The sequence below is a fragment of the Bombus pyrosoma genome, linkage group LG1 (genome assembly GCF_014825855.1).
Source record: "Bombus pyrosoma isolate SC7728 linkage group LG1, ASM1482585v1, whole genome shotgun sequence".
NCBI lineage: Eukaryota > Metazoa > Arthropoda > Insecta > Hymenoptera > Apidae > Bombus > Bombus pyrosoma.
Genome location: NC_057770.1, coordinates 7,992,230 through 8,017,508, shown reverse-complemented (window position 1 = coordinate 8,017,508; position 25,279 = coordinate 7,992,230). Strand labels below are relative to the sequence as shown.

The 25,279-nt window shown below is 38.7% G+C and overlaps 1 protein-coding gene and 1 long non-coding RNA gene across 7 annotated transcripts in view; one reads left to right on the top strand and one right to left on the bottom strand.

The window, feature by feature from the left end:
- The window catches only part of LOC122571105 (nucleolysin TIAR), a 582,639-nt gene that overhangs the window by 312,307 nt on the left and 245,053 nt on the right, over positions 1 to 25,279 (bottom strand). The window lies entirely within an intron of this gene.
- The window catches only part of LOC122571166, a 324,551-nt gene that overhangs the window by 89,998 nt on the left and 209,274 nt on the right, over positions 1 to 25,279 (top strand). Inside the window, exon 2 of the long non-coding RNA XR_006317980.1 lies at positions 9,904 to 9,973. This is a non-coding gene — a long non-coding RNA (uncharacterized LOC122571166). The remainder of the gene's footprint in view (positions 1 to 9,903; positions 9,974 to 25,279) is intronic.

Genomic DNA, 25,279 nt, shown 5'->3' with positions numbered 1-25,279 from the left:
TTTGCTATTGTTCTGTATGCTTGACCGTCGCCGCTCGTTGTCGACGCGACCAGAAAATTTCAGGACCTGGTAATTCCATTAAACCTGCACATTATCATTCATCGAGAATTTGCAGTACGATGACAAATTCCACGAGATTCGCCACAACATTTGCCCTAATGTTATTTTCTGTCGAATTTAAACCGGTTAAATTAATAGAGGTCCGTGTTTTTTTTTTATCGTTTATCAGGGACCGATCAAATTGTGGAAGCTGAAAAAATAATGTCGTTCGTTAACGTTTCTAACGATATTTAGGTACTGTCCCAAGCATCGTACTTTTCGGATAACGACAAATATAAGTAAATTTCGTGGTTCTCGTTCCGTTTCATGAAACAAAAAATTCTTTAATCGTGTTTCGTTCTTTGGATCATTTTTAGGTACTATCATGCTTTTTATTCTTAATCGATCTTGTAAATTTGAATAAAGTAGATATTGTTACGTCGCGCGGGACATCTGCACGCCAGCCCTCGCTACCTGGCCGACAACGGTCAATCTACAGCCATCCCGATTCTCAATAGACCCAATGACCCACCATAAAGACATTAGCCTTTAGCTGCATTGTCTCCACACATGTTTGCCAGTCTAATTGCATGTCTCCAGAATTCTCTAATTCGAGAAGTATTTTCAGTTTATGGCTGGGTCTTGGAAAAGTCCTTGAGTTTATTAGGCGCTCTTAAAAATCACGGAGAAAGCGGACAGTCATCAGACGGGAAAAACCCAACACATGTTCATCATAAAAAGGCTGTTTTTCCCATCTGGAGCAAAGTCCANAGCATCGCGGATCGTTACCCTCACTTCCTGGACGAAAAGTGTGAACAACGAATCCGCGTTCTTCAGTCAAAGGGCACACCCACACCAAGCTTTCCTCCGAGACACCTTAAGGGCAGCTAGTCTGTGCAGTTCAACGCTCGAGCAGGGGCTCAAGCAGTCATCAACAGTTCAGCATTGGTCGAGCCAGTAGTCAATCAGTCAACATCACCACATCTCTCTCGGTCAAGTCATCATCCAGTGTTCGGCCGATATCATCATACGAAGCGACACGCAAGGGGTCTCACGTCGCACTAACTCGTCGTTGTACGGTAAAACATACACCATTGTATCACCGAAGTTGCTGGATCGATTAAATATATTATAACCTGTCAATCGCAGCGTTATTTCAATTAATCACCTTTATTATCCCACAAGAAATAAGGGATCGTACGATTCGTGGCGTCGATTCGTCAATCGTAACGGGAATTTACGACTCCCGTTGGCGCGCTTCTTCGAGATCGCGTCTCCCCGCGAACGTGCGAAAATACAGATATTGTATATGCTACAGTATCTCTAAAAAAAATATTAACCCTTAAAGGCCCATCCTTGACATCTCATTCCATACGAATATTATTATGCAATGTTAATATTGTTCTATAATAATCTAATCTATAATAATATTATTATCCCATAGCAATATCATCGTAATATTTTTAACCGTTGTAAATAATAACTGTCTTACTTCTCGTTTAATATTTAATATAATCATAAAATTGCATTTAGTCGACTACATTGATTTTTAAATTAAAAAAATTATTTTAAAATTGAAAGGACTATAAATCTTCTCGCTTGTTGCCGAAGGAATGCGGTTGAGACACACTATACGCATATAAATTCGAGATAGTAGAATTAAATCAAGTTGGAAATTTATTAACGTTTCAACAAAGATCAAATACAAATATTTTATATCAATACGCTGAAACTTATCCTTTGAGTCATTTACCTTATTTGATCAGAAAATATGCATATATATATATAAATAGAAGTGCATTTATAGAAAGTTATCGTTTATATGATTCCTTACTTTCTGTATTATTTATTTTAAATGATCAACTGTGTTTGTATATAAATAAATACCATGTTTTATAACATTATACACTGATATATACCATATGCAGTATTTATCCATTAGTATACAGGAAAGCATTTATGAAGGATTCATATGATTGATTCATGACGTATGATTTATAATTTCGCCATTTATTTATATACTGTTTCTCGAGTGCAAGACGATACTGTTCGGTCCGAATACAAAATAATATCAGGAATGGGAAATAACATTCAAAAATATCCTTCTCCGTACATAAATGTGAAACATATTCATGTATTTTTAGAACAAAATTGAAAGGCAAATATTACATGCTAACAGAAAAGATCACTATTCGTTTGTTAAAAATATATCTGGTACAGTACAAATTTTATCGAAGTGGTTGAACGAACAAACACGGTAGAAAATTTTAGAATAAACCAGTTCGGCGGGGTTATGAAAATTTAGAATACTTAAACAGATAATATTCTAAAATCAAATATCAGACTTTAATATCAAGCTAAAATATCTTTTTAGTTTGATATTAAAAATGCAAAACTACGTATATAGTTCCTATAATTAAAAGTCACGCACTTTTAATTATAATATTAACGTTACCTTAGTAATGCGTCAAGTGCTTCTTGAAATGTACTTTACAGTTACATATTTTAAGTATCTACCAACCTGTTGCATTTCCTCCTAAAGAAAAGTATGTTAAACATATATTTGTTGCGGCTGCGCGAATATTTCACGTTTAGTTGTCCCTATTTACCGATATAGAATATTTATGCCAAGTATATATTTAGTTATAAAATATGACAAAACGATACGAATATTCATATTCCGATTCAAAGGGGAAATTTAATGCACACTGTTGACACAGATAACGCATTTTTACTGATCATCAATCACATATCGAATCGTAATAGTTGTCTTTGAATACCATTGTGAGTGAATAATCACCGGATAATATCACGTTTAAATGGAAGCTTTCACGTATACCCTTTAGTCTATATCACGTAACTAGCGCTAAGAGGATCAATTGCACGGTGCATTCGGTTAGAACGCTAAAGACATAGCCTTGATTTCTCTGCTCGCAAGGAAATTTATTCTTGGGTCTTTTTTTATGCAGGACGTTGGCTACTGTAGCCATCCAATAAGACAAGTTCGATGCATCATATAAACATCAGCTAGTATCGCGTTCATGTCAAAACTCCCATGAGTACCCAGACGAGTAGTCTGCCTCAAACACCAGCGCACAACACTCGAGTTAGGAACTGTGAGAGGATGACAAGCAGGATAAATCACACTGTCGTGTTTTAATCGACTCGTCTAAGTAAGACGACGAGGACACGAGACTTAACTCCTCTGATCGTGAAGAAGATTATCATTGAATCTCTTTTCGGCCGATGCCATTGCAATCGGACATACATCGCCTAACAAGTACGTTATGGTCGACATGGTAAAATTATGTCGTAATAATAAAATTAATATTCCTGATTGTCAAACACTGTGACAGTATTTTGACGTTTACAAAGCTCTTGATGTTTAAGTTTGTTAATTTCTGAACTATGAGACGAGTAAAGGAAGTTCCTTGGTCAAATATTTACCTGTTACGTGATACGGTCAAACGAAGGGAAATATGTTTTTGAATTTTACTCTTGCGTCATTTCTTCACAATTTTTATAATACATGACAAAGTCACTATACATGTTTTATTGCTTTGAACAAATTATCGATATCGGCGTCGATCATAAGATATAACCCGAAATAGTTAAATGAAAGGAAAATATTCTTCGATGCGTTCTCCAAGAGCAAATGACAATTTCCTGCAAGAGACACGCACACATCATATCCTTCTTATACGCCAGCGATGTTTGAACACCAGGAAGTGTGAGTGTGAACAAACTTCTTAGTGCGTCTGAAGATAAGGACTACGATAGCAGATTCTCGCACGAGCGCGTGTGACGTCGGCGAAGACGATGCGATACCTCAGACGAGAAATGGCCTCGTAAACACAGGGCGAGGAATTCAAAAGGATGAGATTAGTCGCGTACGTGGCTGGTGTTTCCACTTAGAACCGCGTCTCGCTATTTGCTATGCAAATAATCTATTCGGCCCGCCTCCCGGTGTTTAGTTGTACACATTCAGCCAGCCAGCACACGTTCCATCATAAATATGTATCATCTGGATGTAGCTACGTATCTAAATACACACAGAGATGTGGCATACAGACGTCTAAACGTAATCGCTCGCGTCGCTTGTACGCCGTTTGCGTAGGCATACACGCGCAAAGGATTCACGCGAGGATACGTTAGCCTGAGAATGTTCGCGCGCGAGACCATGCGCGCTCGTGTCCGCTCTGTACGTACGTACCTATACAGTGTACCATGGAGCACGGATGCCAGAGAGGTGTAGATGAAGCTTGAAGAGGAGTGGCCAAGGGCAGAGTGGCAGGTACGCGCGTGCTTGCATATTAAGGCGTGTTCGCGGAAAATTATTTTTAATGCGCCCAATTAGAGAGGTACATGTTACAAACATGATTTTCATGGAAGATAAATGAATTTAATAAACGGAAGTCCCCGTCGAGCTACAGGCAGGAGCAGCGCGCGCTGTTAGGCGGCATATGGAAGCGACGTGTGTCTGAATACGAGCCACCCTCTCTCCTTTCCTACGTTCCGTTTCTACTGCACAGACCTGTATGGGTAATTATCGTCGACGGGATACACTTTACCACCACAGGTTCATGACGAGAAGCGCCTTACACTGGCAAGTAAACGTCTGGCGAACAACGAAAACCTAGAAAATGCCAGAAACGAAGGCGTAGAACGGACGCCTCTGGATATCCGCCGCTTCGCGCTAATGAAACCCGTTTAAGGAAAATTATTGTCGATGCTAATGCGGACCGTCGATGCTACGAATCTCAGGGACATGGCTACTTAGGGCAGGCTGTACAGGGCTATCAGACATGACGAGATTGAAAGGGACAAGATAATATTAAAAATTGTTAGAGGAGTGGATTTGAATTTTTACAGATCGAAGGCACGGAGTAGTAGGAATTTAATATGAAAATTACGAATGACTATGTCTGCATTACTTTACTGTAGAAAATTACAAGTTCCCGAGAGGAGTATCACTGCTGGTGTTGATGTTTTTAATTTAATTAGTGCAGTTTATCTACATAAAACAATATTGCGTAAGTCATAGCGAAGTGTTTGAGTACGAATTATCTGGCACGTGCAGTTCTACTATTTACTTACATTTAAACACGCTGAATTTCAGTTATAGCGATGGTATCGCGACTATTACACAATCGTTTTGCCATCTATTTTCATTTAACACTTCTCACTACAAACAGAATATCTCACAGAATTCTTGAAGCACTTAAATCTAATTAAGATACGTTCCAATTACTTTAATCACGGTCGAATAGCTTTACAACCAATTCCAGTGCAGATACCTTCCGTTAAATTAACCTATGCATACGTATCACTGTTATACAGAGAACCTCTGAAAACAAAGTATCCAGCGTTTCCGAGCAATTTGCGCAGATAGGTTTCGAGGCACGCTCTTGAACGTTACCTTTTACCATGCGAGCGGACGAGTTATGGCTACTAGCGTCCAGGAAAACGTCTATTCAGTCGGACTGGCGGCTGAGAGAAGTTTCCACGATCTCGGACCGTCCAACGTAACCGAAACCACGAACGCGTAGCGTTTCCAAAACGCATTTGCATAGCCACTGGTTTATACTTTTTCGATATCGAACTATGCGGTAGCGCTGCGGCCCAACACAGTCGATTCGACCGTGCGCGAAATTGCGCCGCTTCGGCCATCCTCTTTCCACCCGACTGGATTCCAGTATCGTCGTTACGTCGTTGCTAATTTAAGGATCTTGACGATCTAACTGCCCCCCAAGGTCTCGCGTACCAGGCTCTTTCGTTGGTTTGCTGGTATCGTTACCTGCCCAATATTACGATACGATGGCCTTACTGTTGCCGATGGTAGCTTTCGGCTACCCATCACTTCTACCAGCCGCTTTTTTGTACAACGTTTCAGCGGGGATACGATGGCTCCGACGTAATATTCGTCTCGAATACACTCACGTTCGGAGTTTAAAAGAAAAGGTACTCTTGGGACTGGTTAAACGCTTGGAACTTCTTCGAGCGTTCCCTATCGACGGTTAAGAATATTGGTGAAGTTGCGCCGTTTCATTGTGAAAGTAGGTTCAATCGCGTGTATATATATACATATACATATATTGCTGTAAAAGGTATTTTAATAATAAATGTCAAAATGAGTACGGTCACCCGTAAAGATTTTAAGTACCTGGGTGTGACAAACTGTGTCCTAAATGTTTGCAGTTTATTTAAAGTGAGTGGAAGAGAATGTAAAATAGAGAAAGACTAAACGCACGTGTGCTTGTTGAATGGAGTGGTCGTTGTATGGAACGTTGTTGTTGAGTTGAATCATTTTATGTTGTCCAGTTGTAGTTTTATATTGAATTGTAGAGTGAAGAACTAACCTGATATGTTTATTTATGTTTTGATTTACGAGTAAAACTATTCCAGAACTATATCCCTCTGTTTAGTTGCAAAATATCATTTCAACGAAACAAACGTATTTTTTGAATATATTTAATGCGATTTATAGACGAAAATGTGCAAAAAGAAAATTCTTTCTAAATCTCCTTTTCTGAATGAATTGTCCTTCTACGTGATTGGAATACTTCCGTTAAAATGTTACTTAATATTTAATTGTTTGAAGAAAATAAGCTTTGAATATCGTTCAATTTGATCTGTCTTTTTCTAAATTTTTTGAAGTTTTGAATTAGTAATTGGTAAGTTTAATACATACGATGGAAAGTATTCTATTCGCAGATAGAATTTTTGAACAGTTTAGAAAGTTAAATTAAAATCAGGTTAAAAGTTCCATTATTACTAGGTTCTTTCTAAGTTTCAACACAGTCTTCGTTACACAGTCTTACGTTTTCTACATATATAACATTATTCTCCCAATGTGCACGTATCGGAAAACTCGTCATCTTCATTTCCAACTTCTAAGCGACTCGACCTTTATTTCATTTATATCTCATAGCTAAAATATTATTCGATCCCATCCAGAATATCTCGTTTGTCTAATTCTTAAATACCTTGGTTGCTTTCATAGATAGAAATAGATCGTGTCAGAACAAAGTTAGTTGGTTCAATATGAAAAACTCTACGATTTACAAATTTCTTTCTCAAAGGTTACTTTTTTCAAGTTTTCAAAGTCACGGATATTTTTTTTCACTGGAGATATTAAGAGATATCTTTTCGGACATTTCACCGCATCTTCTCATTACATTCTTTCGCGCTTTAAGGAACAAATATTCAAATACTAACGAATCTAAGATACGCTGTATGATAATGATACTACATTTAGTTATCGTTTGTTAGTTACTTCGTTTCTACTTCCTTTCAACAAATTTGTTGCGAGGTATATGTCGACCCAGGAGCACAATTTCGACGAAAAAGGGGCCGTGCATCCTGATGAAGGCTAATTTTGTAACCCTCTTGGGAAAGAATAACGCGTCCTACAGGAGCGAGTTAACGATAGCGGAACTCTTTATCGTCTGCCATCTCCTTACGGCATCGTGAAAGTTTATAAACGATAGAAATATCCGACTTAACAATGGTTACAGACTTTCATAATCTTCAGCAGTATTTTTGCTTCTTTTATACGTATATGCATATAATCAGATGGGAAAGATACGAGAACGCGACGTTCACTGGTGCACGTTCTGGAAATTTAAAACAATCCGTATGCTTTTCAAAATCGAAACTAAACTAGTTATCGTGCGCGCGCGGCAAAGTTCGAGCGTTTAAGTTATTTAGGTTATATTTTCGCGTGAAGCATACAGTACCCCGAGATGTTCTCGCGCTTGTTTGTAGACTTCGTGAATAAAGAAGACATCGTATTACCATGCAAGGCAATTTCATACTCTATCCGAACGAACAGCTCTCCACAAGTCACCTTCAAGCTTTACCTAAACTCTTTATTACCGCCCTGCCCATTTCCACGCGGAGTTTATAGGGAATGAAGATACGACTCTTGAGCTCCTCCATTGGCAACTACCTGTATATTACCTGGCGAGTGAAGAAAATGTCTTTCGCCAGATAGAAAAATTATGTGTGTTAGATGCAAGTTTAGTGTTGCTGAAATACCTTTCAGAGAAATTAATTCTACAGTCTTAAAACGTGTCAGCGTCTTTATAGCTAGCTATCGCACGAACTATTTCCTTGTTTCATACTATAAAGTCGTTACTTCTATTTCTTTCTATTTCGATTCACCTGTAAGAACAAGCGAAGTCTTACACGGTTAATTAAGATCTGGTAACATCTGTTTTAACGAATTATTTATCATATTGCTAAGCAGACGCAATATAATGGAGAGTAAGTGCGTTACTATCTTTTATCATTTTCAACTTAGAAATAAATTAACTCCCATTGAATCGTTATTTTTGTATTATTGCGAAATATCATTTCTTTCGTAGGTAGCTGTCTGCAGACGCGATATTTTCGTTCATACTTGACAGACGATTTAAAAGAATTATTTCGCAGATTTAGGAAAAGATTTAGCGATCTTCGAAAAGTTATTACTTCGTACAATTGTTCGGAGATTAACTTCGATATTTAGACACCTTAATTTCTTTAAATGGAAACAGTAAACGCGCTGCAAAGGAAAAAACAATGCTCGTAATATTAAATAGCACAGAATTCCATTGCAGAATATCTTAATAGAAGCGCTCCGACGTAGTTATGTTTTAAGATTTATTTGTAGAATAACATTGACAAAACGTCGTGTCCTCGATTCTTGAAAATGTTCCAACGATCGTTCCTCAATTTGCAACTTGATGAGTGGATATCTTCTATTCACGTCGCATGATTGAAATTCCAATCCCCTGACGGTGCTGCTATCCTTTTGCTCGATTTGCATTTTCATAAAGCCTTCGGCTCGATCCTGTTAGCGGTCAATTAAGAATTTCTTGAAGAAATGTAATCAATTAAATGCAAAAGTAAGAAAACGCGGCGCGATTAATCGTAGGAGGCGAATCTTTGCTTAATCAGGTATCGCGGTTGCCTTTATACCGTGCGTGCAGTCTCATTGAGTTTTCTTCGTATGCACGTACGCCATTCCCGGCGACGGTATGTGAATATCGATTATCGTAGTCGCCAGTTTTTAACAGCGAAATCACTTAATTGCGCCGCATAAAGTTTGCAGAAAAGTCGAATACACGTCGAATACACGTCGAATACACGTCGGAGAAAGTGAGTTCAATTTGTATGTAGATTTCACTATGTTGCTCCTGTTTATAGTATAAAATTCTAGGTTGTAGGATGTAATCATCTCTATTAGAATTTATATGCGGCCGCGTAATCGTCTAAGGCTTGTTTTAGATGCGAGTGCATTCCAATTTCGTTTCGTGTTTAACGTACATCGAGAATTAAACGGTTATTGCATGCGTTATCAGTTCTTTTTGCAAAAGTAACGTGAATAGGAAGAATAAAATTTTGTGCATTGATCGATATCTTCCTCTTTCACAGCAACTTTAAACCGAACTAGCCATTACGAGAAAAATTTGGTTATTATTTTATCAAGTTGCAATTTGAATAACCGTCTATTCTAAAATATCTGAAAAAGCTAACCGTATATGAAACTATTTTTTAGGATACTTTTTTCATTATAAATACCTTTGCCCGAAGATATTCTTCGCGTTGGTATCATTTTTACGCGAGATGAACCCATTTGCGGGGCGAACGTTGCAATTTGTAATTCTTTTCGTTCTATTTCCATTATTAGATTCTATTTTTCAACATAGTACGATCTGGAAAGGAAATCCAGAAGTTTGCTTGAATATTCTTTTCGTCGTTACTAAATCCTCTGTCTAAACTGTATAATTTTATGAAATTTGTTGAAATCGAAATATTTAAAGCACTGTGATAAATAAATTTTTCTTTTTAAATTATGGGAACTTTTTTATGTTTCAGACTTTCGTAGCGAACACCTGTAAAGAGTCGGCTATTTTAATACAGTTTTTGTATCTCCACAAAAGAATGCGTAAGTTACCTACATTTTTTAATATTACGGCGTTTATGTAATTTTCGTACATTATTTTACTTACTGCCTGTACCTTAATCGAATTTTTATCGTATTCCACGTTATAACGAGTATGTTAAATTGATAAAATACAACGTCATCGTTATACTTTTGATGAAGCTACGGAACGTAACCCAAGTTCGGTCGCCGCAAGCGTTCCTCTTTTTATTTTCCATCGACTTGTCGTACTTTTTGGAGGCGAAACGGGTCGAGTCTGGAAGGTCTCATTAGTGTATAATTACCGCGAAATGAGCGACAGCCTGGCTAGGCTTCGTGGTTGCATCGCTTCACCTGTAACTCACTACTTTATTCTAGCAAACAACTACCGCGCATCGATACAGTATCGTGTAACGTGTAACTGCTAGATCAGCAGTTACGATAAGCAGAGAATTATGTTGACAATGTTAGTGAGTGAAATACAGGTTAAGCCTACTGGCAGGTGCTTCTGCTGGTTGGCTTAAGACAATGTAATTAAATGGATACTGTGATAATTACACCTAGCGAGAGAGAAACACATGCTTGCTTCTGTGAGCTTGTAGCTAACTATCGTCAGTTGACATTTCGTTGAAATCGCGCATTCCAATCGGTATCATCTTACTACTCTTTCGTTGTCATTTGTACAAAAATACTCGTATTTCGAGAAAATATCCATTGTCCGTGATTCATGATCGTAAATTTCGTCGAACGTGGTTAGAAGCACGTTGATATTTGGTTGTTACTTTGAAAAATTTATTGTTACTTCACGGTTTTTCATTAATAGAAATGATGAAACGTAGAAATACGAAAATTGCGAATGGCATATATTAAAATTAGCACAGATAAAAAGATTTCCTACTCGAAGCCAATAAAAATGAATAACGTAGATGTATCGTAATTTATGGCGGTAATAAAATTTGGAAAATTTTAGTGCCGATACAGTGTAAATCGCGTGTAGTTCTATCGCGACAGGGATTATTATTAATTACCGTGGAGCTCGCTACAATGCACTTGATGGTTCCTAAATAAAAGAAAATATCGACGTATGTAAAAGTAAGAAAAGATCATAAATTACAGGAAAGGGAATAAAGAGCGTGTATCCTGTGACTACTTTTGTCGAGTGATAAATTTTAAAGTAAAAGTACTATGCTAACGAACGTCGCGCTAGAAGCGTGATTAATTCATCAAAATTTAAATGAATCGGCACCGTTGCGTTATTTCCGAAGTTCGTCGCGGTTTCGCGTGCTGTCATCCTTTGTTCCGTGTCAGAGATGTCATTTTTCCACGGACAATACTTATCGTCTTTGCCAGCCGCTCTCCTTTTTTTTTTTCTCCTACCAGTCAAAAAACGAGTCACGCCCGATGTTCGGCGAAATTTGCATATTTACTGGGCCGAACCGGATTCGATGCAAATTTCTGTTAAATCTTTTCCCATCACCTTCCCTGCCTAAAGCGGTCGTGTCCCGTTAATCCACAGGTTCGTATCGGAAAAATGGCCGCAGACACGTGGAGTAGCTTATGGCATGCCCGGTAGCAGTTTATTTAAAACACCTATGCGGTTTTTGTCGAACGTGCATCGTGCGCACGAATTCTATCAGAAACTGGCTGCTTTCGAACAACCGACTGACGTTTCATCCAATGTCAGCGGCAGCTTTCAAACCATGGGAATAAAGAATTATAAAATTCTGTATCTCCAACTGACGAGAACGTTAGAATATGTCTCCGCCAACGCTTTGTCGATTTATGATTCGCGGCCTGATTTTTCATACGACAGTGGCTTCGTTCGATCGAATTGCAGTTAACAAGTTTCGGTCGGTTTGTGGAACATCGGTTATATCGGAATAACGTTGTTAGAGCAAACGTAGACGTGAAAAATGACGTATGAATTTTGGAAATAATAACGGCATCCGCATTTATATCACGGTCTTGTGAGAACCACTTTATTCTTTTTGTTATACATATAGCGTACAATTTTTATATGATGATATTATGATTATATGATGTACATACATAATTGGTAATTCAAATAATTTACGGAAAGATAGATGACAATTATTGAAACACGCATGTACAGATATCATGTCTAATAGCTGGCAACACATATAAAATGACTTTACTTCTTATCAATTCTGATAGATGCAAATGGATTATTACATTCATTGATTCGGTGATACCTATACTAGTTAATGAATATGCTAAACAGAGTAGATAGCTATTGCACTATCGTTTGTTTCTATTTGCACGGAGAAAATACTCTGAAGGAAGAAAATATGCTTGCATTGCCGGTGGTCACTCATTGCACCTTCTGATCAGCTTTTCAATATTTCTGATCTATCGAGGTTTATGATCAAACAGTTTCTAGATCTTTCTAGGTCGTCCGGAAAGTGTCCTTCTTTCGTAAACGTGTGTTTTACAACAGTGCAGCTTCGTACAAACGTGAAACCAAGTCTGTGAAATGTCACGGTGCTTATCTCAACAAAACAAAATGGATCGTACGTAATTCGACAAAATAATATAAAACAAAAAACGTTGTGCGTCTATTATTTCCTCATACAACGAAAGAAACTTTTCGGACAACCTATTATTTCAGTAGATTCGCAACGTGATATACATATGTATAATCAAACAAAGTATTAATCATTCATTTCCTGCGAGTAAAGAGAAAATAATGACTAAGTTACAAGGAACAAAAAGGAGTAATTGGAAAATTGCGCTTGGTCACTAGGATTAGACGAAAAAAAGACAAACAAATGTCCATCCAATCGATTTATTCGTACAAACAAAGTGTTACAAACCTGATCTATCGCCGACTACAACACTTTGAAGATCCTATAGTGAAACAGTCAAAGAAACAAGAAATTGTAGAAAGGATAAAGAAACAAAAAAAGGAAAAAACACGGCCGCGTATATATCGAGCACTCTTTGCGGCATAATCTTTACAACCGCCATAAACCCCGTTTTTCATATCGTTCGCAAGCTCCTTACCCATCTCTCTTTTTGTTTCTTTCCCCTAGGCACGTGTCGTGGCGACAAAATAATTTCCCTTCCAAGGCGGATAAGGCTTCCCCAGGTGAATTTCTGCATTTTAAAATTACTCGGTTAGCTAACTGCAGGGGTAGATATACGGTGACGTGATTCATTTCTTCGTTAACGCTGTATTTCACCTCGTGATCGTTGCTCTTTCGCGCGAACACTTTCCGCTAAACCCCAACGTGGTTTTTATCGACAAAAGTTGTGCACCGTCCCGATGACGCCTTTGAAACTCACTGCGATCGCATCCATTCAACGTGCGCGTGAAATTAAAGAATCTCGAAGCAATTAAGCATTGGAAGTCGATGTCAGGTGGAGTGGACAGCTTATAACGTGAAAGAAAACTCTCTGGGGAACGGCGGCGATTGATATTTAATTATTGTTCCGCCACTCGATGATAGCCGGGATCCCATCGTCGCTTCGAAACACAATTTTAAATACACTTCGTTTTTTGTACAAATCGAACTTAAAGCGATGTATAGATACTTTGTTTTATACTTTCAACAAACTCTTAAGACTATGTTGTTTGTCTCGATGTATTTTTCCTTCGGTGGTGTTTCGTGTAATTTAATAAATTAAAACGATAGACATTTTATCAATAAATAATAGATATTTATTGTTACAAATTACACTGACTGACGTTCTAAGTTGTGATTTAACAATTAACTTATTATTACGATCATTTTTGCTTGTATGCTTGCTTGTAAACGCGAGTTCACAAGCTAGTTCGAACTTACCTGCGTCTAGTCACTAGGATTAGGCGATTTAAACAGATCACTCGTGAAAGGTTATTTTCAAACACGTTTTCCATTTCTATTATTTCTTGTATCAATATGAAAGTCGTAGCTTTTCCTCGCAAACGTCAATCCGATTTCACAGGTTAATATAAATCATAATTATTTTCCAAACAAAAGCCAAGATTAATCATGCAATTACTGCGTACAACGAGAAATTTGTAATTCTGAAATGAGCATACGCGAAAGGAAGGAACAAATCGAGTCTCGTCGCAATCCATCGTGCAGGAACGCAAAATGACAGGAAATAGCGTCGCGTCAGAAAACAGCATCCGAAAAAAAAGGTATTTGTTCCGATGTGGACAGTTTTTACGAAAGCAGACAGGGACATTCGCGTGGAATCAGAACACATAGAGCAGCATTCGTATCCGTTGTACGTTTAACGAGTGCCGTAAAACGATAGGATGTTAAATCGCTGGCCATGTACAGAGCGCACATACTGGATTCTGTGCGAATGTGAGAGTAAAGAGTTGGACGCGAGAACTGCGATGCTGTGTTGTTGCATAAATGGCGGTATATTCTAGCAAAGAGAGGTCAGCTTATTCACGCTACCTGAGTTATCACACACCGGGGATTGCAGTGATTCTCACTGTTCAATATCGTAGTCTTATCCAACGATGTTATTCCGTCCGTTCGGGGGATACCACGCAACAACCCCTGCATCTCTCCCGAGAACTCTTAACATAGTAATGTTCGGTCACTGGGCAAGTCCAGCCGTGTTTATCTTCCGTGCCAATTCTTCTACGTTTTTAACTCACGCCAAGCTGCATCGCGAACTCAGGAGACTTCGTTTCTTGCCCTTACGAATCTCTATTAACGACGAAAATTAGCAGGCTAATTTCTCAATTTCAGGGACGAATTAAAAGTATACTGCAAATTTTTATTTCCAACTTGCTTTCTTGCGATCTTTTGAAAAATTGCCGCGTAATCTAACGTTCGGCTATGCTGGTGATTTGAAAATAAAATATATCGATATTAAAGATATATCATAGATATTGCAAAATATTTCTTCATCTTTAATGTGCATATCTCAATTCTTTGAAACGTTGGATTTTGATAATATTGTATGTACCTTTGAATAGTGAAGATTGTTTTGGTCTACAAGGTCTAGAGGTAAATGAACTCTGGACAGATTGTTATTGCTGTTTCTTGCTATCTTCAGATAGGTTTACATAAGAAGGTTAACTTTTTGTGGTAACGTTCGTCTATATAAATGTAGGAACGTGCTCCCTGAGACAGTGTATTGTTATCCTTCCTTCGATCGACATAGAACATTGAGCCAGCGACGATTACAACCGGCATACAGTACCTCTTGTACTTATACTAATTTCAATACATCGGACTATTACGAATTCAAGCACTCGTTTCTTTATCAAACAAAGCTACACGTTTAATCCACTTCAAACTGGTGACCTCAACGTGATCGAAATCGGAAGAGGTGAGTGCCAACAAGAAATAACAATCTGCAATTTACTTAATAACTTAAGAACCATGGATTGCTGGTGTATTGTTATTTTAATACCATATATGGAAAATTTATAAAATCTACCAACCATCTAATCAATTGCGTTAAAAAGACAATTACACGCCCGAAATCGCCATCGTCACGCGGTAGTCTGACAATCATCGAAATCTTCCGTGGAAAATATCGAAAAGACGGTTTCCGAATTGAGTCCGCATTTTTCTTCGAACCAATCTGCGAGAAACGTGCTCGTAAGAAGCGGCCTGTGGCTTGAGGTTCCGGTTGGCACGCGGCGGCACCGTTTCCAAAGTGTGTAACGTTCATAAAAGTCACCCTGATCGGTGTTCACGGACACGTGCACACGTACTCGAGGCGTGTGCACGCGAAGTTCGGGCGAACAGAGGTGGAGCGTGGTTGCATTAACTTGATTAAAGCGCGTATCCTTCCATCAACGGAACACCGATGGGCGCACGTGAAAATAATCTTTAAAGCGCCGTGTCCGCAAGAACAACGAATTTTTTTCGCGCAGATTTCCTTTGTAACCGACCAGGATAAAAATTGCACGGGGATCTGATTGTTTTCCGTGCGGCGGAACCTGATGGGAAAACGCAATAATCATCTCGTGTTTTTCCTTCCGCACCTGTAATTATCAGCAAACCTTGTACGCTGTTCGTTAATACCCCTCCTATGCGTATAATCACACGCGTCGTACGTATTATAAGCAATATACTAATTGTACACGGTTGGCCTCCTCGCTACGTCGCATAGCGTAACGTCGCGTTGGGCAGCCAGACGTTATTCATTTCCTGGTCGAAAATCGGCTGACACTTCGACAATATTAAAAAACAATATTTGCCCCGGCGCTTTCGACTCGTCTATCCAATCTCGCGTTAGTCGCGCTTGGTTTCGATCGGCCGAAAAATCACAGTGCAATCTGGGAACCGCGAAACGCAACGAACAGGCTTTCGAAAGTGGAACAACCGCTATAGACAACCGGGTCGAGACGAAATTTTCTATTTGCCGGTGGAGGCCGGGAGTTGTACATCAGCTCGATTCGACTAACAAATTCCAGCGATAAATTGTGGCTCGTGTAATCTCCAACGGCGGATCTCGTGCGACAAAATCGAGCACCGATGTTGAGAGGTTAAGTGACATAAGCCTGCAGGGCAAAGCCGCGCGTATCCTCGTGTCTATTAGACGATATATGATGGCAGCGTGCACGCGGCCTGATCTCGCAGACGCCCTCCGTACACGGGGGTTTACCGATTCCCTCGTCGACCCGTGCGCTACCCACAAATGCCATCCGCAGTGCTTTCACCGCACAACGCTACACACCACCGGTAGTAACGCGATACACCGCGAGGTCCAGGCAGGATGCTACTGGGACGTGTGCGCGAGAACCTCGGTTTCCGTACAACATCGAGGACAAAGAGAATGCACGATGCACTTGTCTACCGCGCCCGATCCTATTCTCTCGGTTCATCGAGCTGATCGTGTCGTCAGTTAAACGCGGCTATTGCGCGAACGCGAATGTCACTACACACCTGTACGCCTCCCTCGCTCGTTTACAACTCGAGAGACCTGGTGGAACCCACCGTATCCGATTAATGACCGTTTCTTACGTCTCGCGATACGTACGAGGGATTCTTGGTTTTCTCGTTGACGATCGTAACGTTGCATGTGCTTGACTCTTACAAATGATACCTCGTGAGAATTTCTGGAATGTCGAGCCAGTCCACGTGTACGTACATGCATATGTATGGATCAATCCGTTGGTTTGATAGCTCTCGAATTGCGTTGCGGGAGAATTGGAAAGCAAGTGAAAACTTCGTCACGTAATATCGACTGTACCAAAGTTTCCATATTAATACTCATTTTTGGATTATTTTTGTCGGTTCTGATGTTTTCCGCGAGAATAGCTTTCGTTTAAGTCGAAGTATATTTCTCTTGGGAAACTTTTTCTATGCTTTAATGACTGCATACTTTTATTCGATTGAATTGAAACTTTTTGTGTCTCTTTCGTATTGGACACTATCGTATTTACGGTATTGATGTATTGTAATCAGTAATGCTATCTGCAGGTGTCAATTGCTGCCTCTCGATAGAAATTCTTTCATGAAAACTTGTTTATTCGAACGTGAAGTAATCTTATAGGTATAACGTTGGTCACTTCTATAGAGGCTACCGGTCTCTTTTCCACTCAAATGGTCCTGCATCGATCAGAATAAATACGTAGTGATTAAATTATGCCAATTGAGCTTGAAAATGAGAGGGGAACTCCATAATTTTCCAATATGATTCTTTAGTATGTATAATCTCTATGATCTGCAAAGCTTTAAACTTAAAAGCCTGAGTGTTAAAACTTCAAAGATTACAAATGCAAAATGCAATTACATTCATCGTAGGTTACGTTGGTTTCATATTTTTCAGATGTTTCATATTTAATTAGTATATCCTAACGTATAAGCCGAGCTTAGAGATTCCAAGACATTTCCATCAAATTAACTACATTTGCGTCGTTTGTTTCATTTTCCGTTATAACAGTGTTATTGCGCGCTCGTAATAAAAAGCGCTACTTTCGCCACAGCAACCTTCTCTAATAAAAAAGTAAAGTGAAAATAAAACCATTAAAGAGCAATCGCTCTATTCGTTCGAAAAATGAACAAATCGTCGCGATAATTAATTAGAAATCCTGTTTCGTACGCGAGTGTTTCAGAACGTTCGTTTGGCATATATTCATTCGTAATACAAACGTTGCTTATCATTTTAAACGACGTAAACTACGAGAGGGCAACCGTTTCACGCGCGACAGTTCTAAAAGGAAGCTTGAGCGAAAGAGAAAAGGATAAAAAACGAGAGAGAAAGAAAGAGGGTGAGAGAAAGAAAAAAGAAAAAAAGAAGAAAGTGTACAAATTACACGAGCGCGAGAATTAATGACGCGAATTAGTGAAAAATATTTATGCTCGCGATGAGGAGCGGCCACTGCGTGGACGGGTCGCTTCACAGCACAAACCTACACATTATTCCCACGTACACGTACATTAATAAAGAAACACGACTCGCGAAATTTCCTGCTCTTTCGCGAGTCATTAAATTTAAGTACCACGTCGAGGGAGGAGGTGGGGGAGAAGTTAGAAGAGAAGGAGGCGGAGGAAGAGACGGAGATGAAAAAAAAAAGACAAGTTGGCGAATGAGAAAGCACGCGACAAGATGTATATACGCGAAAACGCTAGACGACAGAGCGTGAACGGAGCGAAAGAGAAGCGGAGGGATGAAACGAGCGCGATGAGCCCCGAGCGGGTGAAACTGGCGTTGGCGGGATGTACGTGACAGAAAATGAGAGACACGGAAAAGACAGCTTGTGTTTTGTTAATAACGATAACAGCTCCAGTAATGCATATAAACAGCAAAGGCGTGCTGCTTATGGTCTAACGGTAAACGCTTTGCCAGAGATAAACGGAATACGGGAGTGGGACTCGCGGTGTAACCCCTTTGTGCCGAAAAGCTCCGTAAATACTGGCACGATTATCCCCTGGCGCGATTCATAATGCAGGAAAAACGATGCGCGATTACGCAGTCTACCAGTCAAGCTCAATCCGGCTCTACACCACGACCTTCCAATCCGCTTTCTTTCTCTTTCTAGCCCTTTTTCTCTCGTTTCGTTCTACACCGTACACCGACGCCATCCTATGCTTTCAAGGCTCGCAACTTTTGCCCTCTTTTTGTTCCTTCGCGACACTCCACCGACGATGATCATATGAAGAAAATGGAACGTGGATTCCCTTCTTTTTCAGCCCAGCTTCCTTCCACGAGTTCGTCTTTCGGAATAGTCGTAATAACATCTTACTCTATGGAACGGGTCAAGGAATGTCCCGTTGCTTTTTGCCCTACACGTGAAAAATGTTTTTGTTCCGATCCGCTGTAAAATGGACAAGATTTTTTCGTTATTCCACGATAGACGTGAAGGAATAGAATTTTCTGACCTTGTAGTTGTAACACATTCAACACGGTTGCTTGTTTTCTGGCTGCGGATTTTCCGTGATATTCCGTGACAGGACAATTTTATTTAAAAGTTTAGATCATCGTCTCGCTTGATATCTGTACTATCGGTGAAAGCTTGAAGATGTCTATAATGCGACGTGAAAAAATGTACGATACAGTGAGTGCAGTTTCTTTTTCACGCATATTGTAATGAGTATTACTTTAAGTATAACAAGATAATTAAAACTACAGTTACAGTACCCGCAAGTTCTTAAATTTATACGTAGAAAAAGTTTGAAAATTTGTACATTTTGTACAACAGTATATTAATGCGTATGATATTTTACAGATATCACAGCCATGATATCATAGCCATGTTGCGTAACAATTGCAATAACCTACTCGCATGTATCCCATCGTCCTCGACGTAAATCCCGATGACACGTTACAAGGCACCATAAAAATTGTATCCTTTTATGATGCGTATTATGAAGGAGATTTAAAACCATAAAAGTCCGAAAGGTTTCTCTCTTGCTGAATATAACTGTCAAAATCTCCTCTCATTACATTCCAGCTATACGTAACACGGTATATCATCTTCGGATAATATTCCTCTGCGTAGCTGATTCCCCAAGCATACATTACGACCGTTCATAAACGATCATCGTTCTAAGGTTCTCATTCGTCGGTTGAAATAAGTTAGAACTTGTACGATTTCGGTATGACCTGATCTTTTGATTAATATACAGCTTCGATTTCCAACAGGAAATCCTAATCATCTATGATATGATAATAATTACCTATAAGTCAATGTGTAGAAAAATATCGTAATGAAAAGAATTACTTTATATAATTATCCCTGATAAAAGTGTTAAAATACGTGAGGACGAATCTCATGGGCTTCCTGTTTAAATATAGTTTTACTGAATTCATAGAGTTTACTCTGCTGAAGTTCCTTTCGAACCAATCACATTTCCACCCCCTCGAAAACTATTCTTACAAACTATAGAAACTAATACGTGTGTTTCTCATTTCCTAAATTATATCAAAAATATAGATGGTTACTATAACCATAGAGAAACAAAATCGCGCAAACACCAAACGTTAACCATCCACCTTCCCTATCGATTCCCTTTATTCACTTATATACTTTAACGTATCGCGAAGCATTTTTCCAGGCAGACAGAGGATCGCCAATATCTTACGACGAACCTATAGAGATTCATATATCACGCGCTATGATACTGTACATATTTGCCGGTCCACAAATACGCTGCAAGTTGTAGCACGGTTTCGTAGGCTTGCGTAATATACGCTCGACCGGCGAGTAAACGGTGAGAGTCCGCAGTTGCAGGATGCGCAGGTGTACCAATGTGCCGAAGTTTCGTAGCATCCCCTTACGGAAAAGTAAAACAACCGTGGGCCTTCGCCGCCTTGGTATTCCTCGTCTCGGTTGTAGCCGCAACGCGTACACAGCTATCCACTCTTCGTGAGCGTGTGTAGGGAATGCGATCGTAGAGGATGGAAAACAACGGTGGGGAGGGGAGGCGGGGTTGGAAAAAGTGTGCTCACCCCGTTCAACGACCGTGCAGTAGTTCCCGACCATATTTACACAGAGAATAGGGGAGGCGCGTTTTAGTTTTGCATTTGTCCGCGGGGAGGTACGGCGTGGCTTCGAAAGGGGATCGTCGAGGGGTGGACAGGGGTGAAGGAGGATTCGAGAAGTATGGGAGGACGGAGGAGGGCCAGCAATGGAAAAGCTGGTCGGAAGAACGACGAGAGATACAGGAACACCATCTAACCGTTTCAGATGGGGCAACTGTACGACGAAGAGCGAGGGTAACAAGGGGTGAACAGAGAACGATATGGCTGAAACATGGGGAAAGGGGAGGCAGAGGATCGGGTCCCATGTGCCTGTCACGGTTTTACAAGTCTATAAAAAGAGGAATTTCAGACTGAGTTAAATATTGCCGCCACCCCTCACTGAATTTCAAACACGCACACGCATTCGTCGCCCGGGCGTACATGTATAATAGGAAAAGGACACACGTGTTCACTCTTTGGCCTTTCTCGTATGTACGGCAGGCTAGAGAAATAAGATAAGCAGACCTCCTTCTGTTATTTATGACATCATCGCTGATATTCAATGTTGTTACCCGATACTTTATTAAACTTAGTTAGTTAGACAATGTTGTAACATTGGAAGGATCGAGTAAATTTTTATAATATGTAATGAAAAGGAACGTTTGGTTGTTTTAATTAATTACTTAATTTAATTTGTTATAATCGTATTTGCTGCTGTCTGTAAGAAAACACGGAAGCGTCAAAAATATTTCGAAGAAATCATAGAATACTATTGGATTTTGATAACCTCGTGGCTTTTTAACTTGATTCAAGATTGAATGTTGAATAAATAATCCAAGGAATATCGTGGAATATTCACCATCTTATATAAGGAACTGTAGATAGGCCCAGAATTTAAATTCAACTCTTTCCAGTTTTCACTCGAATTAGATTTCAAGCGTTGAACAAATTTTAATTTGACAATGGAACAAATACGCGGATTTATTAAATTTTATGCCGTAAACTTAATTAAATTAAACAGTCTAATAATGTGAAATACGATCTTCTTTGTCTCTGTGAACTCCTGGTATTTATATATACTACAGGATACCTTTAAGAATTAAAATTATGCTTTGTCTGAACACAAAATATTATACTTGACCATTTAACTTACAAAATATTATATATTTTAACAATTGTTTCACGCTGTGACGAGCGTTTCGTTCTTCGAACAGGCGGCACTTGACACACGTTGCTCGATATTATTATCGATGTTCTCGGACAAATTATCTGCCATGGATAAGCAAATACTTCTGGTATTTGCAAACGTAATTAGCCAAATGGAACGTCGGCGTGTATTTAATTATAATAAGTTTTCCCGGTTAATTGAAAGTACTTGCGGCATAATGAAATTTTTCCCGTCTTTTGTGCGTGCACAAAACACGGAAATTAAACGAGACATCAACGTTAAACAGAATTCAAAAGAGCGAAACGGAAAACACGGAGTCGAGCGCCAGCGCAAAAGCGTCAGAGGTTCTCCGCTTTTCGCGCAAGAGGTCATGATCTCGGAGGAGAGGACGGGTTTCAAAGAAATATTTTACACCGTGAACAATCCGCCGTTTAATAGTTTCCAATAACTCGCGGAAAGTAGTAGGATTTCGAATCCGCCAATCCTATTGCGTAATAAAACGCGAGAAATAAAACGAAGTTATTCGAGAAGGTAATTTTCAATGATTCATGCTGAAAGATATTTGCGTAGAATCATATTAATTTTTCTTCTCGTTTTATCTTTTTCGTTCCTCTCTTTTTCTTTTTCTTCCCCTTCTTTCTTTGCTAAACAGAAACGACGGAAATCCCTAGAAAGGAAGTACTTATGACGGGTTTACTGGTCTGCGGCTGTGCTTCTCCGTAGATAGGGGAACAGAGAGCGAAAGAGCTTACCAAGTGACGTACGTTTAATGCCTAACCACTGCTGTACCGGACAGCCCTTATACGCAGAAATTATAGTACGAATACACGAAACTGTTACTTCAAGCTCTACGCCGTAATTTTACCGATTCATGAACATGTACCTGCTTTGTATAATATTCCATCTGATAACGGAACTTTTCAATCATTGTTTCGGCAAAGTCGAGCAAGATGTTCCTCAAAATGATTACTCTGCTCTATATCGATTCAATTCTCACTTTGTTTTCTTCTTTCTAAAGATTATACGGTATTATGCGTATGATTTATGGTATGATTTATTATTAATTTTCTACTTACTTACGCGCTTCGCTGAGATTCTCACCGACAATTTTCCCTTAACTTTCGTTAACATATTTTTTATTTCCAATTCAAGAGATAGAAATAGGAATGCTAATGAAGTGTTAAAATACGCGATATCGGATAGCTGCATAAAATATGCGTAATAAGTAAGCTGCGTCAAGGATTAGATTGTCCGAGAAGTGTCTTTCCTTTACAGTCACGTCTTTTACAACAAGACATCTTTATACAAACATGAAACATATTCTGTCGAACGTTGTGATCTTCATTTTGCTAGAACAAAATAGATCATACGTAATTCGACAAAATAATGTAAAATGAAAAACGTTGTGCATCCATTATTTCCTTATAAAACGAAAGAAACTTTTCGCACGACCTAATAATTCGGCTGATTTACCAGAAGAGTGTGAAAAGAAGGGTATTGAACCCTTCGGTAAATTAATACTTTGAAATAGAAGGACTGAATATTTTAATGTTTGCAGAATTACATATATTCTCTAACTTAGCTTTTCGAATATTAGCAACAGCTTGACCCTCGTCCGTACACATTTTCCATGTGAAAGATGACGCTATTCTAAGAAAAATTGATTTCGGACTTTATAACTTACTTTTTTAATATAGAATATATATATTTATGGGACGACGTTTGTTACAAAAGGGACCCTATGTGTCAATCTGACGGCTCAAGTCCATTGACGGCTATCTCAATGGTTCGTAATTGTTGCACAACAATTATCCATTTATCGTACAACTTCTTTAGAATACAGGTGGACACATATAGCTTTGAATATCGAAATTTGATGTGAATATGAGGAAAGGGGGAAGGGCTTTATGCCCTCTCTTCGTTCTTCTCTTCGTCGCGAGACAAAGCTAAGAACGGTAAGGTGGAAGCAATGCGAAGTCAAATACGCGCGAATGAAATCCGATGACTCTGAAGGAGGATCAATGTGAATGCGTGTGAACGACAAACAGGAAAATTAATTATTTATCTTTCATTTCATCGATGTTTCACCATCGTGTCAATTTCACGTACGAGGGGCAAATTAAGTTGCGAATGTAGGAGACGGTTAATGATACAATAGTAATCTATTTTAAGCTGAAATTTCTACTTAGTTCTACATAGTGTATATAGTTTAATATAAGGTCATTTATGCCCATGTTGCTATTTTATGTAACTTCTTTTAAGTTGGAATCGTTGCCGTGGTAGAATAGTGTTACTTGATACACTATACCCACGAAACTAATTCCATTTAAGTATCCGTAATTAACGCCTAAATAAGGACAATCTAGAACTTGCGAAAGGATTAAAGGTCAACGATAAGATGTTTAGAGACCTACATATATTCAATTCCCACAGTAACTGTGAAGTTTCCGGGGCTATAAACGAGTAATTTATTCCACAAAGAATTAGCTAGAATCTGCGAATCGAATTAACGTAGATCTACTTGTTCCGCTTAATTCTCTGCTAGGAATTATGCGTTAAGAAATAATTAACGCAACTTACAACTTATTTGAAATATTATAATTAATAATAGAAAATAATGGTGAATTTATAAGAATTAATAAATTATCAGAATAAACAATAGAAAGTGTGAATAAAATATTAAAAATAATAATGAAATTAATAATAAAAATATTTAACATTAACATTACAAACATAAGGCATTAATAATGAAAACAAATAATGAAATATTTTGGTGTTGCAGACAATACTTTGAACGTAATTGAACGCAAAGAAACCTGAAAGTAATGAAAGAAAAACATTTGTATTCCTAATAATTTATAAACTTGTTTCACATACGCTATCGCGTTAAATGATGTCTTAGAAAAACAATATGTTATCATAATATTGACAGCGTATGCTGAATTTAAAATACCTACATCGTCTATTCAATAAAACGAGCTCGATGAATTGAATATCGTAACGCATACAAATTAACGGACCTCTTTATATTGGCCATGTGTCAAATAAAACATTTTTCACTGATACAAAGGTTTGTACTATGTAATAGAGTCTTTAAAAATATCCGGTTGATAGGCTTAATCTGTATCCAAAGAAGGATAATGATTCACGATCTTTTGAAGCGCGTCAATTAATATTTAACAGTAATTTGCACTTGTTGCATTAAGAAAATTTTAGTCTCGTATTGCTTAATATGGAGGGTTGAAATTAATTATTTCATTTATATCACGAGT